The following is an 8067-nucleotide window of genomic DNA, read 5'->3' as shown; positions in this document are numbered from 1 at the left end:
TTATTCATTTAAACTTGAGAAAGTGTGCAGTTAACATTCCTCCTATTTTAGCCTGTAGGACTAACCAATTTTATTTCTTGTGGTTCATCCCTCTACCCACTGCCCTCAAGAAAATCTTTCTCAAGAAAATCTTTCTCAAGACAAGTCTCAGTCAAGTACTACCATTCATTAACTTCTCCAACTATTTATTGATCATCTGTCATGTAATCAGTGCAGTGATAATGATTTTTCAGCAGCAGTGCATAGGGGGAAATGAGCTTAGTCTCCAAAATAAGCAGCACTGAAGAGAATTGAAATATGTTTTCTAGCTTTGTTGTAAATAAGACTGAGAAAAAAATCCTGAGGAGTCACTTCAGTATTGCTGAAATACTTCACTGATCAATATCTATTTGCATAACATTTAGATGTTCACATTTATGGCATGAAGTATTCTACATAATGTGTCTTGTATATCACAGAACTGAATCATGACCTTGGAATCTCATTTGTCATGGGAGTTCACAATATGATATGGTGTGTTAAGGAATTCTAGCCAAAGGAGGATCAATGATTACTTTATCAACAGTTGAAAAAGGGAGGAGTTTTCTGGATTCATGTTTCTATGGATATAAGAGAAAGCAACCTATACAGTTTCAACTTCAAGACTATATAAACTGAATCTATAAGGGCATGTATATCATAATAAGATTACACACAAGTATTGTCCATCATAAAATTTCTACAAATTATAAACATCACCACATATAAATCTAGAAATTATGTATTTACCTTTGTCCAAGGGAGACAGCACTCTGAAGACAGATGTCAGCAGACATTTGGATGTGGCTTCTTCTCAGATTTAGGATTGTGCTCAATGCTTTAGTGAATCCTGGGTCAATTCTAAAATGCCTGCTCTCAAAAAATAAAGGAGAGTTTGGTTACTGCCTATCCTATTTTTCTTCACTTTTTTCTAAAAAGTCCCACAAAGCATTTGTAAGATAAAATTAATTGCTGTAACCATTTAAAGATCAATACAGTTCAGTAGTTTTTACAACAATCACATAGTAGCACAATTCTACCCCCCCACCTCTAGAACTTTGTCTTTAAAAAAATGTACTTCTACATTGTCATTCTTTTTTAAAATATTTATTTTTATTGCAAAGTCAGATAAACAGAGAGGATGAGAGACAGAGAGAAAGATCTTCCATCACTCCCCAAGTGACTGCAATGGTTGGTGCTGCACCGATCCGAAGCCAGGAGGCAGGAACTTTCTCCAGGTCTCCCATGTGGGTGCAGGGTCCCAAGGCTTTGGGCCATCCTCAACTGCTTTTCCAGGACACAAGCAGGGAGCTGGCTGGGAAGCGGGGCCGCTGGGATTATAATCGGCAGACATATGGGATCCCGGCGCATTCGAGGTAAGAACTTAAGCTGCTAGGCCATCATGCTGGGCCTCAATTGTCAATTTTTTAAAAGGCAGAAAGATAGAGATCTTCTATTCTCTGGTTCACTCCCCAAATGTATGTAACGGCCAAGACCGGGCTAGACTGTCTCCAGGATCCCAGAGGTCAATCTGGCAGCAGAGGGAGAACTGTAGCCATAGCTTTCTGCCTGTCAGGTATGCATTTACAGGCAGCTGGATGAGACACTTAGGAGCCAAGACGAGATTACTCTAATAGGGGATTCAGGTGTTCGAAACAGTGTCAACTAATACTAAATACTCTAATCTCAGAGGTTTCCTGAGCAGCAAGCCCCTGCAACTATGGAGGGGATGAGCCAGCAGCAGTGTTCCTCAGCATGAACTACTGGAGACAGTCTGATCAAGCAAGTCTGTTTATTGTCAAGCAAGCACAAGCTTACACAGACTAAGAAAGGGAAAGGCAGAAGAACATCTCCCAGCAGTCCTCCCATTCAACGATGACACTGTAATTGGCTAGAAGATGTGTCTATCTCTCTGGATCTTCCAATCATGTAGCAGGTCACATACAACACACACAGCTGGCAGGCATGCTGCATGTCAAATTTACCACGTGTGGCTGTGGTCAGCTGAAAGTCACGCACACTAAGTATGGCTGGCAGGGAATGTGGGACCGCACCAACTTCTCCGAGTTGCTTATCAAGGAAATCCCAGCACAGCTTGTCCAAGGACAGAGAAAAGAGACTGGAGTGCAGCCCACTGCTCTTTCTTGTATGGCCAGTAGTCAGGCCAGGTTGAGGTCTCATAAGCCAAGACCATCGACAGGGGGTTCCCCCAGGGACACAGTATGCAGCATCCCTATCATCTCCCACATAGGCTTGGCAGGCAGAGAGCCATGGGGTGATCTACACTCTCAAAGCTTTTCTTCTGCTCTAAAATTCATACTCTGTACTCATTAACAGTTACACCCTACTTACTCCAGCCCCTGACTCCCACCATTCTACTCTATATCTCTGTGAATTGGCTATTGTAAATACTTAGCATAGGTATAACCATTTATCTCTCCTGGACCGGTTTGTTGAAGTAAGCATGACTTCAAAGTTCATCGTGTTGTAGCACATGTCAGAATCTCTTTCATGGATTAGCACTCCACTGTATGTTAGACTATATTTTTCTTATTTATTTATCCATGGATAGACAATTGGGTTGCTTCCAACTTTTGGATTTTGTGAATATTCTACTACAAATATAGGTATACCAATATATTTTCAGGTCTCTGATTCAACAAGCCTCGGATTTATATGTAGAAATGAAGTTTCTGTGTCATATGATAACTAAATTTAAGTTTTTAATGAACTGTAATACCATATTTCACAGTGTTGCTGTATTTTACAATAGCAACAGAAATGCACAAAGTTGTAGTCATTCTGTACCCTTGTCAATACTTGATATTTTTTATGACTTTTAAAACAAAAGCCTTCTAACAAAGCAGAAAACAGTATAGAATCTCCTAAAAAAACTGAACATGGAACTATCCAATGATCCAGCAATCTCACTACTGGAGATAAAGCCAAAAGAAATGTGTAATTGGTGTATCGAAGTGACATCTATATTTCCATGTTTTTTGGACTGCTATTTACAACAGCTAAGCAATGGAAGCAATGTAAATATCCATTAACTGATACGTGTGAATAAACAAACTGTGGTACATATACTATATAATACAAATCAGACATACAACAAATAATAAAGTCCTGTCATTTGTGACACATAATGATACTGAAGACTATTATCTTTTTTTTAAAAGATTTATTCATTTTATTACAGCCAGATATACACAGAGGAGGAGAGACAGAGAGGAAGATCTTCCGTCCGATGTTTCACTCCCCAAGCGAGCCGCAACGGGCCGGTACGTGCCAATCTGAAGCCAGGAACCTGGAACCTCTTCCAGGTCTCCCACGCGGGTGCAGTGTCCCAATGCATTGGGCCGTCCTCGACTGCTTTCCCAGGCCACAAGCAGGGAGCTGGATGGGAAGTGGAGCTGCCGGGATTAGAACCGGCGCCCATATGGGACCCCGGAGCGTTCAAGGCGAGGACTTTAGCCGCTAGGCCACGCCGCCGGGCCCGAAGACTATTATCTTAAGAGAACTACCTCAGACACAGAACAGAATATATCACATGTCTCTCACTTGCATGTAGACTCCAAAATATAGTCTGAATTACAAAAGTGTAATGATGGTTACCAGAGCTAAAGAGAAGAGGGGGAAATGACAGTTCCTTTTCACTAAGTTATGTATGAATAAGTTGGATGTGAGTTCTATTTTACTATACAGTATAATGACTATGGATAATGGTTACTAAACATTATATGAAGCGTTTATGATAAAACATCACATAAAATCCTACAACAATGCATATTTTATGTATCAGTTTAAACACACAAATAAAACATTAAAATCTATGGAGTCTGACTTCTTATTCCATCAGATTGTTAAATAGTAGAACATTTTCCTTTGGAAACAGCTGATATGTAGGTCTCCCTAAGTGTATATAATTTATTCATAGTGTTCTAGGTACAGTATAAATAAACGGGAAAAGTATTCACTTCCACACTTGATCTTAGCCAAAAGGCTGAGAAGTGATTAGCAGTATTCATGTTTAACTCAGGTAGTCAGGAATTCAAGCGCAAGGACTACAAGTCCCAGCAATATGCCTCAAAGATAATCATGTGTCCGACTAATTCAAGTAACTTAAATATTACTTATTTTATAGACCTCCATGGAGAAAAATGAAACAAATATATTCACATAAAGTTGTGCCTATAATTTTGCTTATTAACAGATCTATTTTCAGTTGTCTTAGTGCTTTCTAAAATGACGTTCATAGTGGCTGTACTAGCCTACACCTCTACCAACAGTGCAGTAAGGTACCTTTCAGCCACATCCGAACCAGCAAGTCAGTGGTAATCGGAACAGTCTGGTGCTCTTCCAGAAGCAGAGAAGATCAATGAAACAGAATAGAAATGCCAGAAGTCAGCCCACACATGTACAGCTAACTAATTCCCCATAAAAGTACTGAAAATAATCCAGGGAAAACTATTGGTTTCTTTAACAAATGCTGTTAGGACAACTAGATAGCAGCCTGTGGAAACAAGAATTAAGACCCTCACCTCTCACCTTATATAAAAAACCAGCTCTAAATGGATCAAGGACATGAATCTGCACTCAGAAACCATCAAAGTATTAGAGGAAAAAAAAATATAGGAGGCACTCTCCAAGATACAGGCTTCTCAGAAAGTCTCCTTAGAAAAGTCACCAAAAGCATAGACAGTCAGAGTCAACTAAGAAGCTTTTGTAAAGTGAAAGGAATGATCAACAAAGTGTAGAGGTAATCAACAGAATGGGAGAAGATCTTTGCATACTACACAACAGATAGGGGACTAATATCCAGGATTTACAAAGAGTTTCAGAAACTCATCAATGACAACAAAACAAACAACCCTGTGAAGAAATTGCCAAAGAAAATTAGCAGTAGTTTTTCAAAAGCACAAGTTCAAATGGCTAATGGACATATGAAAAAAAATTTCAGGTTTGGGCCCAGCGCGGTGGCCTAGCAGCTTAAGTCCTTACCTTGAATGCACCGGGATCCCATATGGATGCCAGCTCTAATCCCAGCAGCCCCACCTCCCCTCCAGCTCCCTGCCTGTGGCCTGGGAAAGCAGTCAAGGACAGCCCAAAGCCTTGGGACCCTGCACCCGCATGGGAGACCCAGAAAAGGCTCCAGGTTCCTGGCTTCAGATTGACTCAGTTCCAGCCCATGCAGCAGTGAATCATCAGACGGAAGATCTTCCTCTCTGTCTCTCTTCCTCTCTGTATATCTGCCTTTCTAATATAAATAAATAAAATCTTAAAAAAAAAACCATGTTCAGGTCCCCTAGCTATTAGGGAATTGCAAATAAAAAGCACATTGAGGTTCCTCCTAAGTCCAATGTGAATGGCCTACATTTAGATCTCTACTAACAGCACCAGTTGGCATGAATGTGGGGAGAAAGGGACCTTATTCCACTGTTGGTTGGGAAGTAGGCTAGTGCAGCCACTACGGCAGTCGGTTTAGAGAGTGTTAAGACAACTGAAAATGCATCTACTGTCCGATCCAGGTATCCAACTTTTGGGCATATATCCAAAGAAAATGAAATCTTATTATGAGAAAGAGGCTTGCAATCCTATATTCACAGCAGCACAATCTACAACAGAAAAGAAATGGAAACAATCCAGAGGCTCATTGAAAGAGGAATGGATAAACACTACTCCATAGAATACTACTCAGCTACTAAAAAAACCCATAAATAAAATTCTACCATTTGCAACAAAATGATCCTACCTAGAGCCCACTACACTCAGTGAACTAAGTCAATCCCCAAAGCACAAATATCATATGTTCTCTCTGACATAAGGAAACTTTCATGCAAAATACAAGATGAATAGATACATAGGTAAACACATGTATACATACAATCACCTTGAGGAATTGTATAGTGGAGACTAGCATACTGGGAAGTGAAGGTAAGTTCCATTATACTTCTCTACTACAGAATAAAAGGAGACCTCCCAATGAAACTGTTCAATGTATCTTGACATTAGGATGCTGGATTTTCTACCATTGTTTATTCCTACAATGTCATGATATACTTAAATAGCAGAATGTTAGACTGGTGACTATAGTTGAAGGACTACATAATTGTAATAATATGGGAGAAAACATTGTCGGCAGTATGGTGAGTCCTGGGAGAAATTCCTGTGCCTATGCACCATATCATCAAAAATTCAAAAATGCTCTTTAAAGTTTTTTCATCTCATTCATTCCAATTATGTGGTTTTTGTTTCACTGTTCTCCTACATTCCTAGATGTAGGTATCTAAACTACACATATAGGTATGTTAGGTAACTAAAACGGACTAATGTCATGTGATACTTCTAATGCTCAACTTATTTTAAGCTATTTACTAAAATGAATTATCTAAATGCAAAGAATTATGATTAGAACATATAATCTTTTGCCCTCTCTGGAAGCAAATTAAACAATAGAAAGGAATTTTATAAATGTATGCCAGTTGAACCACTGAGAAATTGAAAGAACTTCCAGGTGGATTAAACGCAATTAAGATATTGTGCATATACTTAAAAAGAAAATATGTCTTCAATGATGCATTAGTGAACACTATATCTCATACAATTTCTGTACAGTTCATTGACTATTCTATTAAAACATTTCTGGTCTTGATACCTTCTGTGTTTACCCACAACTTACTAATATTTGTGATATTAGCCTTGACATCTAAATATGCACATCACATTGTTTATTACTTGATCATTATGCAAATCAAGGTTAATCTAAAAGAAAACTTGATAGAAAGTTTGGATGTTCCATAACTCACATGTGTCATCTGGAATCTAGAGAAATAACTTTGGGCATAATGTTAGGTAAGCTCAATCCTATGTAATAACATTCAAATGTGCTTTTTCACAATATTGTCAATTCTTTGCCAAGCAGTAGGGTAAATATAGTATATACATAAATGCAAACTAGTTAACATCCTTGTCTTTGTGGATAATTTCACATTAAGTACAGGTATAGCTAAGGTTTAGGCAGGAGGTTTCAAAAAATTTAAAATGATGACATTTTGGGATAAATGCAGTATATGAAAGAAATACCAGTAAGTACTACACATAACAATGTTTTGCCAACTGGCATGGATTTGAGAAGTAGAGATAATCAGTGGAGACACTGAAATTAAGTGAAGAAGGAAGATAAACAAGAAAAGCTAAATTTTCATGATTGTTATTTAGGGTCATTGAATAGCATATAAAAAAAGAAGGTATAAAATAAGACTAGCCAATTCTTTTTCATTTCAAAAGGATAATAACAACTGAAATGAAACATTGTCAAGTATTTTTAATTAGTTGACGAGTTGTTTGTTTACTGGGATATTTTAATTCAACAGAGATGGGAACTTCCACTGAAGCATTTTTTTTCTTTTTAAATTTTCTGCAGTTGTTTATACCTACAACGCCCTGAGACACTTGAAGAGCAGACTATTACACCTGTAACTGTTACTAAAGGAATCTATGCCTTAATAATAAGATAATTGGCGGGAGGAGAAATGAGGAGGGGAAAGTGAATGGAAAGGGAGGAATCTCTATAACTACAAAACTGTACCATGGAAAATAATAACAATAAAGTTTTAAAACTGGCTATTTGAAAGTCAGGATTACAGAGAGGGAACCAGGAAGGAAGGGAATGATGAAAGAGTGGCAGGAGGGAGAGAGGAAGAAAGAAATGGAAAAGAGGGGAGAGAGAGAGAGAGAGAGAGAGACATCAGAGAGACATGAATCTTACACCTGCTGGTTCACTGGTTCTCTCTCTAAATGGCCACAATCGGTGGAGCTGGGCTAGGCTGAAGCCAGGAGCCTGAAACTCCGAGTCTCCCACAGGGTACCTGAGTCCAAGTGCAAGGACCATTTTCCACTGTTTCTCCAGGAACATTAGCAATGAGCTGGATTAGAAGTTGAAAAGTGTGGAACAAGCTGGCACCCATAGAGAAGTAATCATTGCATGTGGTGATTTAATCATCCATGCCACTGCTAGCTTTTTTTTTCTTTAATGCTTCACTCTTC

The sequence above is a fragment of the Ochotona princeps genome, chromosome 19 (assembly GCF_030435755.1).
Source record: "Ochotona princeps isolate mOchPri1 chromosome 19, mOchPri1.hap1, whole genome shotgun sequence".
Classification (NCBI taxonomy): Eukaryota; Metazoa; Chordata; class Mammalia; order Lagomorpha; family Ochotonidae; genus Ochotona; species Ochotona princeps.
The sequence above is the reverse complement of the archived record's forward strand: the minus strand, read 5'-3'. Positions refer to the sequence as shown.